The sequence below is a fragment of the Cynocephalus volans genome, unplaced genomic scaffold, assembly GCF_027409185.1.
Source record: "Cynocephalus volans isolate mCynVol1 unplaced genomic scaffold, mCynVol1.pri scaffold_35, whole genome shotgun sequence".
NCBI classification, from domain to species: domain Eukaryota; kingdom Metazoa; phylum Chordata; class Mammalia; order Dermoptera; family Cynocephalidae; genus Cynocephalus; species Cynocephalus volans.
Window position 1 is genome coordinate 3,785,268 of NW_026902463.1, and position 25,038 is coordinate 3,810,305.

Genomic DNA, 25,038 nt, shown 5'->3' on the forward strand with positions numbered 1-25,038 from the left:
CCTAATTTTCCTAATCCTGAGGGAGGGCTTGCAGTACTGCTCTCTGCCTCTAGACCCGATGAAATCCAGCGCAGCATCATATAGAGCAACACATGGGCCCGACCCTCAGAGAACCTCATTCTGTCTGTGGGCTGGAACTGAAATACCCAGTACTGTCCAATGCTCCCACTTCGTGTCCTTAAGTACTTTATGTTGTCTGGGTTCGGTGCCACACAAGACGCAGGCATGGACTTTGGAGTGGAACACTCATTGGACTTTACAAAGTGCAAACCGGCTGTGTGTGTGCACTGCACCGGGCAAGCTTGGAGGGCTTCCTAGAGACAACGGCCAGGGCTCGCAGGCGGGGCACTTGTGCCCCAGATGCCTGAGTACGGGAGGCGGGGCCATCCTGCGTGACAGCCACTACCTCTTCATCCATTGGCCGTGGACCCACAGTAGAGGTCTGGGCGTGGCTGGGTGCCTTGGCGCCATGAAGCCGGCAGAGCGGGCCAAAGTCCTGCGCATGCGCAGAATGCCGTGACCGACCGCGAGGCTCCCGGAAGTTCTCAGAGCCGGAAGCTGCCTGCGGCTCGGCTTCTCTAGCTGCTGCTGGGGGTGTGCAGCTCAAGGCTTTCGACCTTGCGTACCCGGCGCAGCTGAGCCTGCTGAGGACCAGGGCAGCATGGCGAGTGAGGCGGGCTCCCGGGAGGAAGGGGCTTCCGCCGAACCCTGGATAAAGGTAGGTGTGGGAAAGGGCCCTGGGGAGGGAGGGGCCGGTAGGCCTCTTGGGGAGCAGCCGCCAGAGGCCAGTAATGGCGTGGGGTGTGCGACCCTGGCAGAGTTGGGTGGGACGCCCGAGGAGGCCTCCGGGACCGGGGTTGAAGCTGTGCAGGAAAGCGAGGCCTTGGCAGAGAGGGAGGCGGCGGCGACCGGGCAGGAGGTGGCACCAGTTTTGTTTGAGGCAGTGGAGGTGGTGGAGGTCGCTGTGGAGGAGGAAAGAGGAGAAACCGGAAGAGGCGTGTGAGGAAGGAAAAGTCGAGGACCAGGAGGATAAAGAGCAGGAAGACGTGGTGCTGTGCTTGTGGATGTAATGGCGGTGGCGGAGGTCGTTGAGTGGCAGGAGGAGCAGGAAGAGAAGGGGAAATCCGAAGAGGGACAAGGGGAGAGAGAAGTCGAGGAGCAGGAGGATGTGGTGCTTGTGTTGGTGGATGTTATTCAGGAGGTGGAGGCAGTTGAGCAGGACGAGGAGAAGGAGGAGCAGGAGCAGTGGAAGGGGGAGTGGGCGCAGCACGTGATGGACGGTGAGAGGGTGGTGTAGGAGCCTGACAGGGAAGAGGAGGAGGAGGAATTTGAGGAAAAAGTTCAGGAAGAAGACCTGGGGGAGGAAACTCTGATGCAACTTGTAGAGCCTGAGGAGAAGCTTGAATAGAAGACCCCGACACAGACTCTGTGGAGCCCCATGTTGTCCTTATCCCCTCTGTAGTCACTGGAGGCCCTTCAGTTAGAGTTGGAGCCCGTGAACAACCAAGCCAGGAGGGCCTTTGCTCGTTTGAGGCAGAACCTGGTGCAGAGACGCAGGACTCATCTCGGTCACCGAAGGGCCATCATCCAGGGCATCCCTGGCTTCTGGGCCAAAGCCGTATCCTTTTGAATCTCGCTTTGTACTGACCAGTAGGAGCATGGGCAAGGGTAATAGCAATCGATCCACGGGACAGCTCAACATGAGAATATACAGGCTTTTCTGGCCGGTTGCTCAGTTGTTTAGAGAATGGAACTGATAGCACCAAGGACCAGTGTTCCATTCCTGTACTGGAAAACATCTACTTGGGGGTTGTGGGGGAAGGTACAGACTGAGGGAAGACGGAGCTGCAGCCACACTCGTGCAAATACAAATACTTATGGCACAGAGACACTAACTGGGGCGGAGAATTAGAAGTCATTCTGGATCAGTGTCGTGAATATCACAAAGGAGTTCTCATGTAGAAAAAGTGTTTGAAGGACAGGCTTTGCTGACAATAATGCTGTAGGAAAGTGTATGAATTCCCACCCTAGTCAGTAAGAGCTGATAAAGTGCATACTTAGATACAAGCAGATTCACTTTTGCCCCTAGTACATCAGGGACACATAGAGCTCAGCATCCCTCAGAAAGGAGCCCCTCCCTGTGTCAGCGTGGACAGTCTCCCATTTAAGGCCATGCAAGGCACCCATTGCCTTGAGTGTGTCTCATGAAAGGCAGGGAGGGCACGGTGCATAAGGTGTGGGAGACACAATGTGTGAGGTGTGGGAGACCCCTGCGCAACACACTCTCCTAGCTGTTTATACATGCTCAGTTGCTTCTAGCGCCTACTTCCGTAGCATGGAAAGGCTCCTTGACCTGAGGCAGATTGTGAACCACCCCGAGATGTTGGCCATGATCAGCGATGAAGATGAAGACTTGCTTAGCTACATGATCGACTTGGAGGTCAGAACTAGTGAGACTGAGGCTGGAAGGTTGAGCGGGGAAGGATAAGAGAAGCAATACTTTCAGGCAAACAGAAAAGGGTAGGTGACCTGAAGAGAAATTTTAACCTTCTCCACTTTGTCATGACAGGTGGAGGAAATCAGGCATCCCATTCACTGCTGCAAGATCATGTTGTTCTTTCGGAACAACCCGTACTTCCGGAATAAAGTGATTATTAAGGAATATCTCATTAATGTCACCGGTAGGAGGTGGATCCCAGGATGGGTAGTGAAGGTGTTGGGTTTATCATCGTCAGCATGCTCCAACCCCTTCCTGTATACTTTTCTTCCCTGCAGGATACAGGGCATCTCATTCCACTCCAGTTCAGTGGTATCAGGATTATGAACATGAGGCTTATAGCCGCAGGCACCACAACAGCAGTGTTAACTTCTTCAACTGGTTTTCTGACCACAACTTTGCAGGATCTAACAGGATCGCTGAGGTAGGGCCTCACTGCGAAAATTCAGAAATGACCAGGGAGGGTTCCCAGCCTTCTTGGGAATGGTGTCTGAACCCTGAGCGGTCCTGTCCTGGTTCCCCTAACAGATCATCTGTAAAGACCTATGGCTCAATCCCCTGCGGTACCACATGAGGATGCAGGTGCCTGGACAGGGAACCGAGAGGGCAGGTGAGCAGCTCAGGAAGTAGGGGCTGAAATGCATGTTTTTAGGTACCTGGACACTCATTTCACAAGTGTAGAAATTGAAAGACAGGGAATGACACAAACCAGGTCACCCAGGGCATCAAGATGAAACAGGAACGTTGGAGAAACTGCACTGCAAAACAAGTTATAGCTGGGGAAGCTTAAGCCCACTGCACTATAGTCAGTGTCCGGAGTCGTTTGGACAGAAGCAAAGCTCAATCCTTTACTTCTCTGAACTTAATTCCATGACAGCCAACCCCACCCTCAGTCATTTCTCCACCCCCTTAAATTTTGGCTCATCAAATGTTCCTCCTTTCACCCTTTCCACAAAAGGCTATGAATATTTGTACAGTCTCATTCCTTTCTCTCATCAATTTTCCATTTTGGTAATCAGTGTCTTTTAATTTTCTTTTAATTATCTCCTTAGCTTATTCTACTCATACAGAGAACACTGGCAGTGGGGCAGATGTTACGGAGAGCAATTTCTAACACATGGTAAGGGGAAATTGAAGAGGTCACAAACGGGGAAGGGCTAGTTTTTCCTGGGCAGGACTTTGCATAATTAAAGCAATTTTTAACATTTTTCAGAGAAAATGAGTTTTTATGTGTGTTTGTGTGTTTTAGAGTATTCCAAGTTTTTGAGTTGAATATCTCGGAGCATCAGACTTTACCTAAAAAAGCAGAACTTCTAAAAAGTGACTTCAGATACAGTGTTCTCATGCTCAGGATTGAAAGAAAAGCCGGTCAGGTGATGAAAAATGCAGACAGCAAGACACTTGGATAAAATCGGATTGGTGTGAAGGAGAAATAAACACCATCAAACATATGTGTCTCTGTGTGTGTGCTTGTGTACCGGAGTGGGGTGAGATTCTACATAGGTCAAATCCATGTGGGATTTTTAATTCTTTGTCCAGGAACTGTCAGTCTGTGGAGGATCTGGGCTTATAAAGTTGTAGAGAGCAGATACACCAAGGTTTGGGATTCCGTCTGAGGACTTTTTTTATTCCTTCCCCACAGAGCAGGAGGTTGTGGAGAAAGAAGAAAGGAAAGAGAAACAGTTTAGTTTGACACTTCTTGTTTTTCCCAGGAATGTGAGGGTAGTTCAAGGAAAGGACTTAGTGATTACAGAAGTAAGATAATCAGGGTGAAATTTTCTTGCACAGGGCTCCTCCAAATATCCTCTCTTGTGCGTTAAGAGAATTCAAGGTGGAAATATTAAAGTTCGTTTCTCTTCTGAACCAAATGTCATCCTTAGGTAGATGAATGCACAGTGCTTTGCTGGGACAATCAACCTGTCAGGGCCAGGCTTCCCAGCAACATTTTAAGAAATGGGAATATATGGTATATGAAGGGACTGTGGGAAAGGACACAAAGGGATGAGGGAAGGCAGTGAAGGTGTGGCTTTGTTTCTGGCAAAGGTGACTAAGTGAAAAGATAAACTTTTGGGAAAAAGCGGGTCTCCTTGTAGTTGTATGTGAGTCCCGTTGTTTTTCCAGGTGACTGAGTTTGGGCAAAAAATATAAACAGAGCAGGGAGGTGGAGTGGTTAAATATACAACTGCTAGACTTTCACCCATGTGCTGTCTGTCCCTAGATGATCCTAGATGTAGACATTATTCTTAATATTCCTATTTTCAGATGGTCTAAGCTTTTACCCAAGACCCTGTGTATTAGGTGAAGATCCCAAAATGTAAATAGGTAAGCCATTATGAGTACATTCCTTTCTTGGTATACTCCAGTGAGAATGTTGTCTTAGTAAATGATACCCCACACCGTATTAGGAACCCAGAAACCTTTCATTTTCTGTGGTGTTTTCAGCATGTTGTGCATAAGGTTAACATAAAAGGAAAGAACGGGACAGGCTTTCTAAGCAACTTGGTCCATCTTGATCCAAACAGCAGGAACCTTTTCCGGTGCCATGTGCTGCTACCTATCTTCCATTGTGCTTGTAAAAGAGAGCAGTTCCAGAAGCCCTGCATGAGAGCAGGTCAGCAGATTTCTGTGTGCCCTTTTCTGAGTATTTAGCTGCAAGTTTAGGGGTCTTACTTAGTGTTTAATGAATGGAGAAAAGGTTAGGAAAGGGTTCTCGAAATACTTATCTCCCGCTAGCCCTTGGTTGCCAGTTTTAACTGTAGCTGCTCTTGGAGTGAAATGTGAGGAGAACTTCCATGGAGGGTCTAGCAAAACCGTAGCTGTCTACTGTTGACTAAACTGCTATTGCCTAGTGGCTTGGTCATGTCCACCCAAGAGAATGCAGCTTCCTGAGTTTCGTCCTTGACTCATAGGTGTAATTCAGTCATATTACTGCTTTCACATGGTCCCGCTGTTTTGGGGTTACCAAAAGAAGTGTGAAATTGTACATTTTCCCTAATGCTTCCTTCCATGGAGTATCAGTGCATGTGGGCCTCATAATCACATGATTAATTTGTGAGCATTCTGACTTGATATCTCTAAACCACATTTGTTTTTCCTGATATCAGTGTCTTGGTATTCTCTGTTTAAAATTCAAATTGAGTGTCTGCATTTCACCAGGTGTCTTTCTCATTCTGTGTGTGAGTGTGTGTCTCTTCCTCTGACTCTGCCTATACTTTTATCATCTGATATCATTTATCCTTGCTGATGTAAACTGAACACTCACATCTCTACAGTGGTTTCAATATTTTCATCTCTTTGCTTTGCTATCTGCCACTGTTACCGTTTGTTCATTCATTCATATATAGTTTGTGTCTGAGCCTGTCTCCAAGTGAATTTGGCTGTTTTCTCCATTTCTGCATCAAATCCGTCTATCTCTTCTAACTGAGATTATCTGTGAGTTATTTTTGTGAGTCACGGAAATGCTTTACTTATAGGCATAACTAACCTTGTTACATATTTAGAAACAGGGATAGCTTGTGCACTCACTGAAGTTAACGAGGAGCATAAATCCCACTTGGATCACATAAGAGAGGCTTTCGGAAAAGTCAGTAACAACTATGCCTCCTAGTTCTGCCCCCTTTACCCCTCGCCCCCAGAAGAGAATGAACGCTTTGAAGGGAATGTGTCAGGTCGTTTTCAAGGGCGGGGGGGAATCTTGGGTTTACTTGTCAGGTTTACTTGTAAGTGTTCTGTAAACACAGTGCAGTGGTGAATGGAGTTGATGGTCACAGCCCCTCCAGTTTTTAACTGGATTATTCCTTTAAAAACCTTAATCTATGCACAATTTCTTTATGATTTGTTTGTTCTAAGCTATTTATGTATGGGTTTGTCATTGCATGAGAAGTTGTCAAAAAATCTCTATTCTCGTTGACCTCCTGCAGAGAAGTGAGAGGGGGACATAAACTAAACAGGGCATTCAGAAAGGGCAGGTAACAGTGTGAGCCTATTCTGCCTACAGGGTCTGGGTGTTGAAGAAATGTGAGGGCTTCAGGAAGAGATAATTTGGTCTAAAGGCTTCTAAGCCAAAGAACATTCTATCTGAACTTTCATGTCTTCTCAAGAATTTTGGGAGTTCGAGCAATTATTCTTCGAAATGTTTTTTTGTTTGTTTGTTTGTTTGTTTGTTTGTTTGTTTTCCTGCCCTTTTCTCTTTAGCCTCTCTTCTGGGACTGTCATTCTGGGCTTCGACTGTTCCTCAAAACTCACTGGGGCTTGACCTCCATTGTAACAGTGCTAAGAGAGTGGGAAGTACTATTATAATATTTGCAAGATAGGGTCTTTGAGGAGGGATTGGATTGTGAGTACTATGCCCTTGTCCGTGAAGTAATGAGTTATCATGGGTGTGGTTCTGACAACTTTAGAAGGAAAGCAAGTGAGCAGGTTAGCTCTCTTGCTCACCCATTCTCTCCCTGTGACAGCCTGCATTGCTGTGGAGTCACCACCAAGAAGAAGGCCTTCACCGGATATGTTTCCTGGACCTTGGACTTGCCAGCCTCCAGAACTGTAAGAAACATGTTTTGATTCTTTATAAATCACTCAGTTTCAGGTTTTCTGTTATCGGCAACAGAAGTGGATTAATACAATTGGCTTGCTTTATGGGGATCACACAGTCTCCTAGGCTGTGTTTATTTTTTTCTTTCTTCTCTCTTTCTGCTCGTCATACAGGATCATTTCAAGTGAACTAACTAAGTTTTCTGATTTTTTCTTCTGCATGCTCAAACCTTCATTTGAAACCTCTAGTGAAGGTGTCAATTCACATGTTATGGTTTTCGAGCTGTTGATTTCTATCTCCTTATTGAGAATCTCTATTTGGTTAGACATTGTTCCCTTGGTTTCTTTTATTTCTTTGTGCATCATTCCCTTTACCTCTTGGACATATGTATGACAGTTGTTTTGGGTGATTTAAAGACTGTCTAATAAGTTCATTGACTGGGAGTCCCCACCCACCATTTTTTAAATCATCATCATCATCATCATCATCATCATCATCATCATCATCATCATCATTACTATTTTCCCGTGAATGGGAAGTGCTTTCATGTTTCTTTGCATGCTTTGAAAAGTTTTCCCGTTTGTTAGGTTTTTGTTTTGTTTTGTTTTTGAAACCTGGAATTTATGATTATTGCAATGTAGTAATTTTGGAGAACACGTTATTTTCCCTCACCATGGTTTATTTCTGATCATTATAGTCGATTTTTTAAACTTACTTTTCAAAACTGTTTTGAGTAGACCATATTTGTCGTGTGCAATCACTGATGTCTCTGTTCCATTAAGCAGTAATTTGGGAGACATTTCTTTATGTGCCCAGAACAAAATGTAAGACAGGACAAATAAAAAAAATGCTGTCTTGTTCTTTTCAGATTGGCTCAGAATTTTGTTACACCGTCAAAACTATACGAGCAGTTTACATCTGCTCAAGTCTTCTCTTGTGGATTACCTGAAGCCTAAAGATGAGCCTGAGAGAAAAGCTTGCTGTATTAGTCTGTTTTTGTTGCTTATAAAAAAATACCTGAACTGGGTGATTTATAAAGAAAATGAAATTTATTGCGAAAGTTTCTGAGGCTGGGAAGTCCAAAGTCCATCTTGTGGTGGCAACAGTGACCCAGGGGTCTCACGCTGCAAGATGGTGGAAGCTGAGAGAGAGAGAGAGCAGAGAGACAGACTCTCCTCTTCTTTTAAAGTCCTCAGAACCACGTCACTCACCACCATTTTTAAACCATTCACTACTGCATGGTGCTATAATCCAATCACCCCTTCAGGGATCCACCCAGAGCGGCCAGTCCCTGAGGTTTGGGGTGGATTGTCCCCAAGGCGGGAAAGACCAGGTCCCGCCTTACCACCCGAGCCTAGGACTGAGGGGAGCCTGTGACTGACAGGCTTGGCTCCTCCCTACTCTCCGCCCCTTTATGTCCTTCTGATCGCTCATTGGCGGGAGCGTTTGGGTCACAACTCTGATAGGTGGTTTGGTGGTACCGGTGGCTGCGTGGCCGTTTCAACCAGAGAGGATCCCAGCGGGCGCCAGTCAGGGTGGGCAGCGGGGCAGGAGAAAGCCAGGGAGACTGACAGGAACTCGGGAAGTCTTTGCCGTGCAGTAAGAAACCCTTGTAAACCTTTAGCCCGAGACCTTCAAATTTCAGCCTGGGAAACCCCAGATCCCCTGATCCCCAAGAGACCTCGAATCCGCTAACCTGGACCGACCTCAAACCCCCTCGGCCTGAAACCCCGATGCACCTCAGCTTCAGACACCTCAAATCTACCGTTCACCCACAGGAACGCCAAATCCTCTAATGCTTAGAGCCCAAACACCCTAAGCCTGAGTAATCACAATTCCCCTCAGCCTGGGAAACGCTAAATACCGCAGCCACAGAGAGACTGAATTTCCCCGAGCTCAGAGATCCTACTCAGCCTGGAAACGTCCTTCTGCTTCAAAGACCCCCAAATAACGTCAGTGTCAGAGAGCCTAATGCCCCCTAATGAGAGACCCCAAATCTCCTTAGCCTGAAAGACCCCGAGTTTCCTCAGCCTCAAAAATGCAAAATCCTCTCATCCTCAGGGACCCCAAACTCCATTTACCTGATGAATCCCAAAGCCTCTCGACCTGAGTATCCCAAATCTCTTCAGCACGAAAGACCCAAAATCTTGTCCTGAAAAACCCCAAATACTATCAGCCTGAGATACCCCAAATCCCCTCAACCCCAAAACCCCCAGAACCTCAGCCTGAGAGACCCCAAATCTCATTGGCCTTGGAGACCCGCAATCTCCTCAGCCTGTGGGATTGCTGCTCCTTAGAGATCCAGACTGCTTTACTCCCACAGTTTTCCAGAATCTCCAGTTGAAGATCCCAGAAGCTTCCTATGAGAAATGTTCATTTCCTCTCAGTGGAGCTGGTGAGTCTGACCCGAGTCCCATCAGTCAGGGGGCCTCAAAGTCTCCATGGGCCTCCCCCAGCCCTCACATCTCAGGACTCCCCTCGAAGATACCTGAGCCTTGACCCTCAGGCACCTTTGCCACCCTTCCTCAGACGCGTCAAGATGCAGGGGAACTGAAACAGTACAGCTTATGTTAGGTGGTCTGTCATGGCCAGCAGAGACCCTCCCCCTATCCCATCGATAGCCCTCAGACCTCCCCAACATCCTCCAGTTCTTGCAAGGTCTCCACATCTTCCTGGTCTGGACAACATGGCCAAGTGGAGAAGACAGAGCCTGGCTGTGCATAATGGTCTGGGCTGTGGCCTCCTCTCAGCACCATCTCTTTCCACAGGAACGTTGGCCTTGTAGCTGGGAGACTCAAGGGTTCTTCCCAACCTTGGAGTTGGAGCAGGTAGTTGCCAGCCTGTCCCAGCACCGAGAGCCCCAACAGGTCCCGGGAGGAGACCCCTGAGGGAGATGCAGGGAGTACAGGGCAGAAGCCCAAGGTGAGAGGTGGGGGAAGTCAAGCTGGGCTCCAAGCAGGATCTGTAAGAAGGATGGAGAGGGGAATCGAGTGACAGGAGCTGGTGTCTGGGGGGCCACAGACCCATGGCCTGCAACTCTGTGTGACCCTGGCTGTGAATGTGCGTGGAGTGGGGACAATTTGTCCCGTCTGGGACATGGGAGAGAAGAGGACACTGGAATCAAACTCTCTGTGTTGGGGAGAGCTAGAAAAATGCTGTGTCCTCTCAAACAGGACACAATCTGGGGAGGGCGGGAACAAATGTCTTTATCCATGTTTCACAGAGACCACCCCAAGGCCCCAGGCTGTGTTCTGCTTGTTATGATTACAAGGTAGAAGAAAAGGCCCCACTCGGTGTTGTGATGTATACAGTAAATCACTGATGAACTATGTTATTTTCTCTAGGCTAAAGATGCTTTCAAAGGCATTTCGATATACTTCTCCAAGGAAGAAGGGGCAGAGATGGGAGAATCGAAGAAAATTTGCTATAGGAATGTGAAAAGGAACTATAATGAACTGATTAACATAGGTTACTCCAAGTGCTGGCTGCAGACCAGCCTGGGAAATAGAAAACAGGTCTTCTGTCCCTGTATTATTATGGCTCTCTCTTAGGTGGCTGCATCTGCCCACAGTTCCCTTCTGTATGGAGACAAATCTGGAGGGGAAATTTTGTTCTTTTTATTTGTCAGGGTATGGCTGAGTGTCGGCACTAGTCATGCAGAGCTCACATCTTGACCTTGTTCAAGACTCTCCCAGCCCATGCTGAGCCACACTGGCTTTGTGGTGCTTTCCATTGCCACCACCCTTTGTTCCTCCTCCCACCTCTTCCCTTTTAGGACAAAGATTTGGCTTCTTTCTAGAGCCCCTCGAACAGCTTTCATGTGTCAATGAAGGCAGGCCAAACTCCATGTGGATGACACTGAGGATTCCGATGAAGAATGGATACCTAGTCAGAAAGGTGAGGGGCCAGGTGGAATTAGAAGTGACCTCCTGAAACCAGCCTGGGTTGATGTCTCGGCTTTATCTTAGGAGTTAACAAAGGAGAACATGTTCTCTCAAAAACAAATGTTCGACAAACAAGCAAGATGCGAAAGAGTATATACAGTAAGAGGCTGTTCATATAAAGGTTTTAAACGTGTAAAATGATTACATATTTTATTTACAGATACAGTAATAAGTGCTAAAAGTATAAAAACCTGAATGTGAGTAAGAAATACCAAACTCAGAAGTTATCATCACAAGAGAAGGAGGAAGGGCTGGCAGGTGGCTTCACTATGTCATAGTTACCTTTTTTGTTTGTTTTATTTTTACTTTTGAATTTTGAAATAAAAAGTAGAAATAAAAACATCTCAATCAGCTGTGGCAGAATGTTGAAATGGGACTGCATGGTGGTGGATTTATCTTTTCCAGCATTATTCTCTGTACTTTTCTATACGTTTAAAGTTTACCATTCTTTAAAGTCATAAAGAAAGACTGGTTTTACTAAACATTGTTAATTAATTAGTGGGCAATTTAACTAAACCTTAATTGAACTGTAAATCCACCAAAGAGCTTTCTAACCCTAATCTCATAATAGTGCAGCCATTGGATCAAGTGTCTTAGAAGAAGAAATGACTAACCCCACGGTTTGTCACACATCATTATCTGGATTCAGTTAAATCCCCATCTTAGTCAATTTATTGTTTCTTATTGTGGTAAGAAATCACATAACATAAACTCACCCTCCTAACAGTTTTTGAGTGTTTCATATTATTAGCTATATACACACTGATGTGCAAGAAACTGCTAGAACTTTTTCATCTTGCATGACTATAAAACTATACCCATTGAACAACAACACCCCATTTCCTCCTGCCCCAGCTCTTGGCAACAATTCTACTTTGTTTCTATGAATTTGATTACTTTAGATACCTCAAATAATGAACCATGCCATATTTGGCTTATTGTGACTGGCTTATTTAACTTAGTAAAATGTCTTCAGGAATTATCCATGTGGCAGCATATGGCAGGGTTTCTTTATTTTTTAAGGCTAAATAATATTCCATTGTATTTCTATACCACATTTTCCTTATCCATTCATTTTTTAATGGATATTTAGGTTACTTCCACCTCTTGGGGGGAATCTCTCTCTTCCTCTTCTTATAAAATGCACTAATCCCATCATGAGGACCCCACCCTCATGAACTCATCTAGCCCTAGTTACTTCCCGAAAGCTCCATCTCCAAATATTATCACACCAGGAAGTAGGGTTTCAAAATATGAATTTTGGAGGAAAAAAACCCAGTCATAGCACCCACTCTTTTAACTGAGTTTTTTTCTTGCTGAGTTGTAGGAATTCTTTATATATTCTAGATATTAACCCCTCATTAGATATATGGTTTGTAAATATTTTCTTCCAGTCTGTAGGTTGCCTTTTCACTCCTTGATTGTTTCCTTTGGTGCTCAGAAGTTTTTAAGTTTTACATAGTTCTCTTTGTCTATTTTTGCTTTTGTCACTTATGCTTTGGTGTCATTTCCAAGAAATCATGGCCAAACTCAATTTCTTGAAGCTTTCCCCCATGTCTCCTTCTTGAAGTTTTATACTTTTGGGTGTCACATGAAGGCCTTTAATCTATTTCGATGTAATTTTTGTATGTAGTGTAACATAGGGTCAATCTTCATTCTTTTGCATATGGTGATCGAGTTTTCCCAAAACCATCTCTTGAAGAGACTGTCCTTCCCTCCATTGTGTGGTTTTCTTCAGCGTTTTTTCATGAAAGTCAAGTCAATATATATATATTTTTTTAAATAAATGTAATAGAAACCTTGTCAACACAAGATGAAGCACAGATGAGGTTTTGTTTTGTTTTGTTTGTTTTTTGGTGGGTGACCAGTTACTTCAGTTGGTTAGAGTGTGGTGTTAACACCAAGATCCAGAGCTCTATTTTTAAAAAACATTTTAAGAAAATTAGCAGTGCCTCCAATAGAAGCAAAAGTCTTCATGGTACTTCAGAAACCATTTTCAAATCACCCTTGGATAATACTTGGAATTGTCACTCTCTAGTTCAGAATTCTCTGTCCCTAATGAGAATCTTCTGAGCTTGGAAATATTTACCCATCAAAACACTGATTTCTCATCACCTTTTGGTCAATCCTCCTTGGGTGGTCTTCAGAGTGGAACAGAGTAAACACCAGAAGGTGAATACCTGAAAAATCCTATTGACACAACAATCTTCCTCATGTAAGATCCAAACACAGGTAAGAGAAGGAGAATGTGCACAGTATCGTAGGACTGCTGCCTCCCTTTTCTGATCTCTTTAGCACAATGGCGGACATCATCCTTTTAAGAGTTAATAAGAAGAGCAATGATAATCACTACTGCTTGTTTTATTTTTGCAATATTTCAGACTTTATTTTAAGCATTGTACGTGAATAAACTCACTCAAACCTTACAACAACCCTATGAAGTTGGTACTATAAGCATAACCATTTTGTGGATGAGAAAACTGAAGTACAGAAATGTTAGATTATGCCTGACATTACAGTCAGTAGTGGTTCAGTCTAATCCAATACTCCTTCTTTCCCTAAAGTACTTAAGAGCTGATTAAAACTTTCTTCTTTTGTAAAGTTCATGCTGCCTTACTCATACACCTTTACATTATTCATCTGACTGATTATTTCAACCTGATTCTTCTCTGATGTGCTAAGTGAGATATACGCTAAGACAGTCTGAGGGGAGCTTGGCAATATACAGTCAATTTACATTGTGCCTGGTCCCAGATGAAGACGGAGATAGTTCCTACTCTCTCATAAGGGACCCATTCGGATGTGAGAAGACTGCTCCTAGCCCTGAGAAGTTTGAAGTTTGATTGAGAAACAACAGATAGGAGAATGACTTAGCACTTCATGTATATTACACTATTCAGTAGAAATGTATCCTGGTACTGATTTTAAATGCTCATCCCTGTAGGAAGAAGTTAACTGCTCCTTCCTCTGGGCCCGAACTAGGCAAATCTCATGCTGTTTGTAATCATTTGTATAGCCTGCCACCTCTGTATTACGAGCTCTTTGAGAGCCTGGTCCATACCTGATTATTCTCAGGAGTCCCAGGCCCAACTCAGAGCCCTTGATGACCCCCTCAGTGTTTTCTGAATAATTCCAAATTTTTCAAATTAAAATAGAGGTAACAGGGTCAGAGAGTGCTGAAGATAATATCTTTGAATTAGATTTTGACTGTAGAGATGGTTGAGGAGGAAAATTGATGTCAAGACTATAAGAGAAATTGTTAATCTCAAAACACTTTGGTGAGCGTTATTACATTTCATGTTCACTGTACCATTAAGAATTAGCATGTATGCCAATTTACGGATCGGGAAAGTGAATAGAATTAGCTGGTAGTACACCCTTACTTAGGCAGAATTGGTACAGGAACTAGTTAATTCAATTTCAAAGTTAAATATCCCTTCCAGGATATGGCAGTTTGCAGCTCTTAGCATCACTCTCTTAGTTGTCTAGATAACCTTTATGCCAACTGTTTCTTCTCTTCCCAACCTCACTGTTCATTCTCCAGATGTGTTTTGTACCCTCTGTGCTTTCCTACCTTTCTCCTTCTGTCAAATGTCTCCTAGTTCATAGAAGATCCCCTCTTTTTCCCTATAAGCCCCTACCTCCTTCTTTCACAGACCTTGTTGAGTCTCCAGGTAGTCTTCCAGATTATTCGCCCTCCCTCGCTCTCATGTATATATAGAAAGTTGAAGCAAAAGAGCCTTAAGACTGTCCTGCCCACACAGGCCTTTCCCTTTCTCTCTGGTATTCAGTCACTCCAAGTTTTTCCAGGGATTGTTGACCCATTAACTAAAGTCATGCATGTGAAAACAGGTTGCAAGCCCTAAGGAACGAAAGAAATGTATGTTGTCTTTTAATATGTGATTCTAACATTAAAGGGAATATCCAGATCACTGTTAAATAATGAATCTATTTTGAAGAAATTGTCAGGAACAACAGATTTACTGAACACAAGGGACTCAGAGAAGGCCCGGAAACGAGTGTCCCCTCCTGCAGAAGCAAGTACCTCCGTACAGCATTCTAGAGAAAAATTGGGTAAGAGAAAATAATTTGGGGACTTTAGTCCCTCTAGGTCCTTTAGAAAGGTTGATGAGTATGGTCTAGATATGTGGCGTAGACTTTCGATAGGCCTGTGCTTAAGCTGGACTAAGCTGAGACCAGAAGTTAGATGCTGTATTGAATAACATGTAAGAACAAACACTAACTCTGAAGTCACACACTTGTTATAATCCACGTAGAATCATTTGGACCTTGGGAAGACATTATAAATTCTCTGAGCTCATTAATGCTAATCTGTAAAATGAAGATAAAGACCAATGGCTCATATATTGTTTGAAAGCACTAAAATAAATATACATTCAAGGTGTCCAATAAATCCATCTGTGATAATAGAGACCACATTTTCTTATTGTATATCCCTGCCCTTGTTCAATGCCTAATATGTAATGCACCTTCAACAAATATTTTATGTATAAATAAATGCATGAATTAACGGTTTGTTACTAGAAAGTTTCGGAAGTTAATCCTGATCCTGGGAATCCAGAAACTAAAATTGAATTATGCATCTGTAGTCAGTGTGGGTGTAGAGTCTTAGTCTCTCTGAAATAATAGTTAAGAGGTAGTGAAGGGGTGGCGAGCCAGAGTATGTAGAAGGATAGACAATAATTTGATGGTAGGAGATTTCACATTTTCTGACGATACAGGGACAAACACTCCAGACTCCTAACTTCACTCACTTACTCTTCTCCAATGTAGAACTCAAGAGAAAGGAGATTGAAATGAAGATGTGTAGCCTGCGAGAAAGGGTCATGCATACAAAGAGGTCTGTGAACCTCAGGATGATGACTACCTGTGTAAGTGACCCTTTTGGCCCACTCATGGAGAAGGCTATGTCCCGGTACAATAATTTTATCTTGTTGTTTGAACCCAAATCATTCCTTTACTCTGGTGGCTTGGAGTACAGGATTGAGGCTGAATTATGTAAATGCTGGGCTCTTTCTGAAGCTCTTTATATCCAGGAACACACACTATACTTTTCCTAATCCCTGCTGCTCTTGCCTTCAGATTGTGAGCAATGCCAGGACTACTTCATCGACAGCTGACTGGCTTATAGACCCCCTACATTTGTAAAGGACAGTGCAGTGGACAAGGGGCATCCCAACCACTCAGCCCTCACTTTGCCCCCTGGGCTGAGAATTGGGCCGTCGGGCATCCCCGAGGCCGGGCTTGGAGTATGGAATGAGGCATCCGATCTGCCGTTGGGTCAGCACTTTGGCCCCTATGAGAGCCAGATCACAGAAGATGAAGAGGCAGTCAACAGTGGCTACTCCTGGATGGTGAGAAGGGCCTACCTTAACCCCGTCTTCTGGCTTCCTATATCCCTTCTGTGCCTTTGGTGGGACATCACCTTCTACATGCTAGAACATGGATAGTGACAACATGGTTAGATCTGTGTACTTAGCGGTCTTTGCATGAACCTGGAACTCCTATTTAAAGGTCAGTGGGTGAGTGGGAGAAAAGTGGCACAGAGACAGAAAAAGTGCATTCTCCCTATGGTGCCTCAGCTCTGACGGGACAAATCAACTCAGATGTGTAGATGATGCTGAGGAGTACACAGCATGTGTCACCATTGGCGGCTGAATCCATGCAGGCTCAAATGCATGGATGACAGTAGAATAAAATAATTCTGATTATTACCTGCCCATCAAACCCAAAAATGACTAACTTATTTTTCTGAAACTCAGATCACCAAGGGGAGAAACTGCTATGAGTATGTGGATGGAAAGGACAAATCTCGGGCCAACTGGATGAGGTAAGGCCAATAGGTTTCGGGTTCCAGCAGGGACACTCATCTCTCTCAAGCTCGGCTTCTTTCCTCCTCAGCATGCCTCCCTCGATGGTTTTTACACTCTCTGCTCCCCTTACAATGTTCTTTCTTATTATGAACATCCAGGAAAAAAGAGGTAAAGTAAAAACATTACCATTTTTTAATCAAAAAACTAAATCTCTATGATAGACAAAATTGGGGCACCAGGATAAACCCTGAGGAGCCTAGATTCATTGGGGATGCTGGATTCACACTTTAATTTATCTAATCAGCATTTATTAAGCATTTGCTGTACTCTAGTTTAGAAAATGGAGTACATCTCAAGAATAGATCACACAACCCATGCCCTTGTGAAGGACTATTGCAAGCATAAATGAAACATTTGATTGTAGTAGAAGTACACAAGGCCAAGACAATGTAAAACAAGGGACCTTTAATCTGTGAGGACAGGAATTCTTCCCAACTTCAGTGAAATTAAAACCTGAAGCCTGAGAAGTGAGCTGCAGGGTGGTCATGGACCTCTGTGCTGCATGGACCAGCCCCTTTCCATGAAGGTTCTTGTTTTATTAGAGGATAAGAATAGGGATATGCTGTTATTATTGTGTATTATCATGCAAGGCCAAAGGAACATCTAAGTTTCTATGGGAACCCAGGGAGGCAGGTGAATGGCACCTGGGTAAACTATGGGAGATTAGAAAAAGGTCTTTCAAAAGAAGATAGACTTGGGGTGATTATAGAATGATGTGAGCTAATCTAGAAGCAGAGTACATGATTGATTAAACACCAAATTCTGTGGTATAAGTAGAAATCGATTGAGAGTTTAGAGAAGTGAGAAGTCAGTGTTTTATGGCCAATCATGGTGGAGGTAAGTCTGTAATTGGGCTTTGAAGAATGGTTAAGTAGGCAAGGGGGGAAAAGCATTCCAGGCAGGATGAGCACCATAAGCAGGACTTGGAGAAAGAGGCTTAGGTATGAACAGCAGGTTCCTGGAGGAGGGTAACGGCATGGCCAGTCACAGCATGGGGGCCTTGACCATCTGGTGACAAGTCCAACACGGCCCTGGCAGGTAGTGGAGACTCACTGCCTGTTATTTTCTGTCCCTTTGTCTGCCTCAACCCCAGGTATGTGAACTGTGCCCGGGATGATGAGGAGCAGAACCTGGTGGCCTTTCAATACCACGGTCAGATCTTCTATTGAAATTGCCAGGTCATCAGGCCAGGCTGTGAACTGCTGGTCTGGTACGGGGATGAATATGGCCAGGAGCTGGGTATCAAGTGGGACAGCAAGTGGAAGAAAGAGCTCACGGCAGGGAGAGGTGGGCACCACTATTATTCTTTAAATAGAATAGAAGAGAAAGAATTCTCCTTGGGAATTTTCATGGTACAACTGTTAAGTAGAGTAAAATGCAGTCTGAAGTCAGAAAAATTTCAAATCAGGTGTTTCTGAAATTAAGGCTTTGTTTTATATGCATTTGACTTTTAGGGACAATTTATATTTTAAACTTTTTGTTCTCATTTTATTTTTTTAACTACTTTATATGCAAAATATATAATAACATATAGTCCTGACAGGCTTAGAGACAAAGAACAAGTTCTCAAGCACCTACCGGCTGTTTCAACAAGGCAGTTTCTTCTGGCTCTTTTAATTATTTCTTAATTTCTTCCGTATTTCTAAATAACATACATATGTTGTTTTTCATTCATTCATTATTTCAATTAGTTGTCATGTGAATTCTTACTCTGTGCCAGACAATGTTTGAGGAACAGGAAATATGGATAGAACAAGATGATCAGAATAAGTGCTATTGAGCAGCTGACATGTGAGTTAGGGAAACACGCAGACACACACAGGCATGTGCATAAAATGAGATAGTCATTCATGCTTTCAAGAAAACTAAGCCAGAAAAGTGCCTAGAGATCATCATGAGGGGAGGGAGGGTATGGCAGGGAACATGAGGGAAGGTTCCTCTCAGGACATAACATTTGAGAGGTTCAGAGTTGTGCTCAAATGTCTCCAGGCAGAAGGAGCAGCTCGTGCAACAGCTCTGAGGCGGGAGAGAGTGAGGGTGTTTGAGGAATGGCTGAGACCACCCAGGTGAAGGAAGCAGAGAAGAGAGCAGAGGTCAGAGAGATACACAGAAGCCAGGACATGTAGTGCCCATGATTCCTGCCAAGACACTGGGGATTTTCCTGAGATGGAAACAATTGTGGACTTTGAGTTAATTTTCAGAAAATAATCTGCAGTGTGTAATCCCCTCAGACGCCACATCAGTCTCCAGGTAAGAGAGGATGGTGGGTTGGATAAAGATGGGAGTCAGGAGGAAAGAAGTCTGATTAGGGATACAATTGAAACAGAACTTCCTATTAAATTTGAAATGTGTTAAGACTGAATGAAATACCTCAAGTAGGAATACTTGATGTGTCACCCAAGGAAGAACATATTTTTATTTTATGATTTGTGGACACTGAGATGGAAGCAATCCATAATCTAGTTTAGGCAGCAGGAACCAGAGTCCTTTACTCAAGGGGGCCTGGACCACTCTGAATCCCACTTCCTGATGGAGAACCAGGTACACAAGAGTCCTCAATTAGATGTCTTTGACTGGGGAGACTCAAACTCAGGTGTACTTACACATGCTCTTTAACTCTACACTGCCTTCTACATTTGTGCATCTCCAGACGAAGTGGTTCCTGACTTACTAGATCCTTTTCCCCTCATAAGAAAAGTCACTAAGGATGAGTCCATCCATAATAGCCCCTTTTCGTGTTGCTATAACACAATAACTGAGACTGGATAATTTATAAAGAACAGAGTTTTATTTAGCTTATGATTCTGGGACAGCTGCACCTGGCATGAGCCTCAGGCTGCTTCTACTCATGGTGGAAAGTGGTAGGCAGCTGGCGGGTTCAAGCGGCAAGAGGAAGCAAGAGAAAGAGATGGGGGAGGTGCTAGGGTCTTTTAAACAACCAGCCCTCATGGGAACTAATAGAGTGAGAACTCACTCACTACTGCCACCTTCCGGGGAGAACAGTAATTCATTCATGAGGGATCTGCCCCCATGATTCAAACAGCTCCCAACACTGCCATATTGGGGATCAGATTTTCACATGAGTTTTGGGGGGACAACACATCCAAACTCTATCACCATCTATGTAATCCAGAGTTATTATTTCTCAGTAGAATAAAATAGCTGCAGATGCTCTATCAGGAAAAGTACCCAGAGATTAGGGAGAGAAGAGGATATGATATGACCTAGAAGATAATTGTAGTGTGTGTGTGGGGGAAGTCACTGCAGTTCCTTCTGTACAAAGACTGAAGCTGCCTCTGATGCTATTGAAGGTCCCTGGTTTGGCTGATCCATAGACAAGGCCTTTGATGTGGGCTTTCTAGATTTCTGAGGAAGATGTAGTAAACAAAAACAGAATGAAAAATAGACTGTAAAGGAATGCTCGGTGGGAGACAGCTTGTATTAACACATGAGGAATGATTAGTGGAGCAGGCCTTACCATACAACAAAGCAGATGGCCCAGTTGTCTACACCTCCCCTGACCAAAACCTTCTTCTTTCAGTGGAACCAAAGCCAGAGATCCACCCTTGTTCTTCATGCCCTCTGGCCTTCTCCAGTCAGAAATTCCTCAGGCAACATGTGGAACACAATCACTCCTCTCCAACCTTCCCAGAGACATCTGCAAGAGAACATCTCCAGCCAGGAGATCTCTGTGCAGTGGGTCAGAATCAGGAGCAGCAACATCCTGATCCACACAGCTGGAATGATGAGGCCGAAGGTCAAGAGGCCAAAGAAAGGTCCAACCCTTATATAAGAGGACAAGGCACAGGAGGATTTCAAGCACATTTTCCAGCCCGCCCAAAGGCCAAATGGGGAGTTCTAGGGAGAGTGAGATGGAAGAAGAGTCCAGAACAGGCCAGAAGGTGAATCCAGAGAACACAGGCAAGTTATCTGTGGGGGTAAGAATCTCAAGAATTGCAAAAGTCAAGTGTGGAGAGTGTGGGAGAGGCTTCAGTAACAAGTCAGGCCTCATCTGACACCAGAGGACACACACAGGGGAGAAGCCCTATGTTTGCAGGGAGTGTGGGAGAGGCTTTGGCTGTAAGTCACACCTCATGCGACACCAGAGGACACACACAGGGGAGAAGCCCTATGTTTGCAGGAAGGGCAAGTGAGTCAGCAGTAAAACCACATCTCAACAGAGAGTGTGTGGCCACCACACACCTCCACAACCCAGCACTGAGGGAACTTCAGAGAACTTCTCTTGACCTCTCATATTCCCCAGGAGTGTAGAGACAGATGTGACCGATCAAACACACCCTCCATTTTCATGACCAGAGATGAGGCAGAAAATGTGGGAGGCAGGGGTTCCTTAAGGGTTCATGGTCTGTGGACGGGTGCGGATCCCCTCCATGTCCCACTTGGCTCCCCTCCATGTCCTTCTGGCCTCCTGTTCCAATAAACATCATCCCCATACAAAGCTACAGTGCAGGCTGTGTACCTTGTTCTCAGTCCCAAAGGTGGGAGAGTCCAGGAGGCCACGGAGAACTTGGACTCTCAGCTGGGTCTCATGGGAACCAAGCCCTGCTTAAATCACCTCCTGGGCCCAGGGAGAGAACCAGGGGAGGACATGGAGACTGAGATGGGCCAGGAGGGGCCCGCCTCCACCAGCACCCCCTTGGCCTTTCCTGTTTCCTCTGATCTCTGTAGCCTTAGAGGCAGAAGCCAGGCAGGGACGTGAGTGGGAACTCAAGAGACAAGGAAAAGGAGTCAGGAAACCAGTTCCCCGAGCCCCCAACCCCTTCTCTATGGGTCCAGTCTTAGGCTGGGTATCAGGCATCATAGCAGAGGGGGCAATTGCAGCCCCAGGATCTGGGGCATGTTTACAGAGCAGGGCTTCGGTGGTGGGGTGGGCCCAAACCCTGTAATCACAGAGCCCTCCCCAGCTGTGGGCTCTTGGTCCCTGATCCTCCAGCTCCTGGAAACAGCGTGAGGGGGGTGGGAGGAGACCACTGCGGTCTTGGTCTGAGGCTGCCCGACATATAATTTGCATATGCTCCTGGGTAGGTCATCTCCCCCAGACCCAAACGTTCTACCTGTAAAATGAAGTCTCTGGAATTGGGGAGAGGGAGGCGGGGCCTGGAGAAGGGAAGGAGTCATGGAACAAATCTGCCTGGGCAGATACCCAGGAGGAGAATGCTCTAGGAGGTGGTAGATGGATGGAGTCATGGGAGTAACATTTTGGGGACTCCACTGTGACCTGTCTGAAGCTGGGGAGCTTGGGATGGGGTATAAAAGGCTGGTGTCCAGGGCCAGGGTTCCACAGAGGAGCAGGGGGGAGATGGGGATGGTGCCCCCTCCTCTGCTCCTCCTTCTGCCCCTGGTCCCTTCTGGGAGTGAATCCTCACACAGAGAAGAAAACCATGTCTCTGCACAGACTGAGTGTGTCTTCAGTGAGAGGCCGGTGGGCACTGGGGAGAAAGCTACTGATCCTGTGCCGGGTGGGCTCTGAGCATTGGGGGCACTGCCCAACATGGAGGCCCCATAGGTCTCAAGGCCCTGTCCAGGCACAGCTCCAGGGAGCTAGGTGGGCAGCCCACAGGTTCAAACTTGAAGACCTCTTTCCCTCAGGGCTGTGACTGGCATACAGCATTGGACGTGGGAGCCAATTTCTGATCAGATTCTGCTGTTGAGAGAGAGAGAGGTGGTGAGTTCACAGAAAAACAACAGGCTGACCTGGAGTTGGCAAGTGCATCACAAGCAATGAAGTTGTGATGAAACCCAGAGTCTCGAAAACAGCATTTAAGTCCTCTAAGAAAAGTGCTAAAAGTAATCCCTGCAGATGTGTCGTGGCTGTCCTGATGTGCTCAGAATGCTGAGGAAGGAAATCAAAGGTTGACGAAACATCCACCTGCCTGTTGAGGGTTACAGGATTGAAACAACGTGCTGGAGACTGACTGCACTGGACATATTACAAGGTAATATGGGGAATTTTAAACAAGTGCTGGAGCAAATTGGGATCCTAGAAAAATGCAACTGAGTACAGGAAACACTGGCCTCAGCCCTTTCAAGTTAAGGAAGGGTTTGAGGTTACCTGAGAACCAACCCTGACCACAACCATGATATCCAGCCCTAAACCTCGAGGCATAATCCTAACATTAACCCGTGCAATACTGGCGTCTCTGTCCCTACAGTTCCCATCAACAGAACGAACCCACCCCCATGGGTTCACAGAGCCCTGGGGTGTTGGGGTGGGGATGGGGGGCCACACAGCTCTGGACCTGGAACCATTTCTCAAAACTTCTGTCTGCATCTTGCTGTCTACATTGCTTGTTTCCTTTCAGTAGATGAGAGTGGAAGCCAGACTGAGAAGGGGCCTCCACCTGGATCACAGGTAGCCCTGAACCCTATGACGACCACATAAGAATTTCAAATCAACTAGCCAGAATGAAAAAGAAGCATCCTGAGAGTGTCTGCAGTGCAGCCAGGGATGGCAGTCACTGGACCATGCCAGGTGTTGGGATTGAGGTGTCTGGGCACCCACATTGCCCTGGGTGGGCCTTGTCACCACAATCTACCCATTGTCCAGTCTGACCCTCAGCAATGTACCCGTGGTGCCTGGAGATGGGCAGGAATGGTCAGCACATCTCAGAAGTAACCCAAGTGTCCCCCAGCTGATGACCTGCAGAGAGCTGACACTGAGGACATCGGCCTGACCTTGTCCTAAACTCCATGTGTGTCGACCCAATTAAGGTCAGAAGCAGCCAGTGATTGCTGCTTCTTGCAGCCAGTGACATCGATAATATTGTGATAGATGGAAAAGTACATGAGAGAAGAGAGTTCAATTGTGTGTATAATGAGAGATATACAGTGAGAGATGTAAAGTGAGATATGCTGAGATATTTATATAGTGAGATATATAATGAGATATTTTTATAGTGAGATGTTTATATAGTGAGATATGCGTATAATGAGAGGATTATACAGTGAGAGATACATAATGAAATAAATAAATAGTAAGGTTTTTATATAATGAGAGATACACAGTGAGAGATATATAGTGAGATATTTATACAGTGAGAGAGATATATAGAGGTGTATATGTATTTGTACATAAGCACACTTACATAAAAGTCTCCATTTCTTGGCAAATTATCCAAGAACTCAGCCAGTCTGTGGCAAAATTTAGTCACAGACCCTGGTGTATTAGCCCATTTTTGTGTTGCTGTAACAGAATACCTGAGACTGGGTAATTTATAATGGAAAGAGTTTTATTTGGCTTAGGATTCTGGGACAGCTGCATCTGGCGCAGGCCTCCGGCTGCTTCTACTCATGGAGGAAAAGCAGCAGCAGCTGGCGGGTACCAGCAGATCACATGGTGGGAGGAAGCAAGACAGAGAGAGAGAGAGACAGTCAGGCTCTCCTCTTCTTTTAAAGCCCTCAGAAACACGCCCCTGAGCACCATTTTTAATCCATTCACTACTGCATGGTCCTACAATCCAGTCACCTCTTTAAGGTTCCAACTTTCAATTACCATAATAGGATTTCCCACCCTCTTAACAGTCAGAGTGGGGGCTAAGTTTATTTATTTATTTATTTATTTTGTTAATTTTATTTTGTCAATATACAATGTTGTTGATAATTGTGGCCCATTACTGAAAACTCCCTCCCTCCTCTCTCTCCCCTCTCCCTCCCAACAATGTCCTTTCTGTTTGCTCATCGTATCAACTTCAAGGAATTATAGCTATTATATCTCCCCCCCACGCCGTTTTTTTTTTTTTTGCTTGTGTGTGTGTGTGTGTGTGTGTGTGAATTTATTTATCTATTTTTAGCTCCCACCAATAAGTGAGAACATGTGGTATTTCTCTTTCTGTGCCTGACTTGTTTCACTTAATATAATTCTCTCAAGGTCCATCCATGTTGTTGCAAATGGCACTATTTCATTCCTTTTTATAGCAGAGTAGTATTCCATTGTGTGGATATACTGCATTTTCCGTATCCACTCATCCGATGATGGACATTTGGGCTGGTTCCAACTCTTGGCTATTGTAAAGAGTGCTGCGATGAACATTGGGGAACAGGTATACCTTCGACTTGGTGATTTCCATCCCTCTGGGTATATTCCCAGCAGTGGGATAGCTGGGTCATATGGAAGATCTATCTGGAATTGTTTGAGGAACCTCCATACCATTT

At 45.0% G+C, this 25,038-nt stretch overlaps 1 pseudogene; it reads left to right on the forward strand.

Annotated features, from left to right (window-relative positions):
* Positions 1-469: 469 nt before the first annotated feature.
* LOC134369113 (histone-lysine N-methyltransferase PRDM9-like) lies at positions 470-21,020 on the forward strand (annotated as a pseudogene).
* The last annotated feature ends 4,018 nt before the right edge of the window (positions 21,021-25,038 follow it).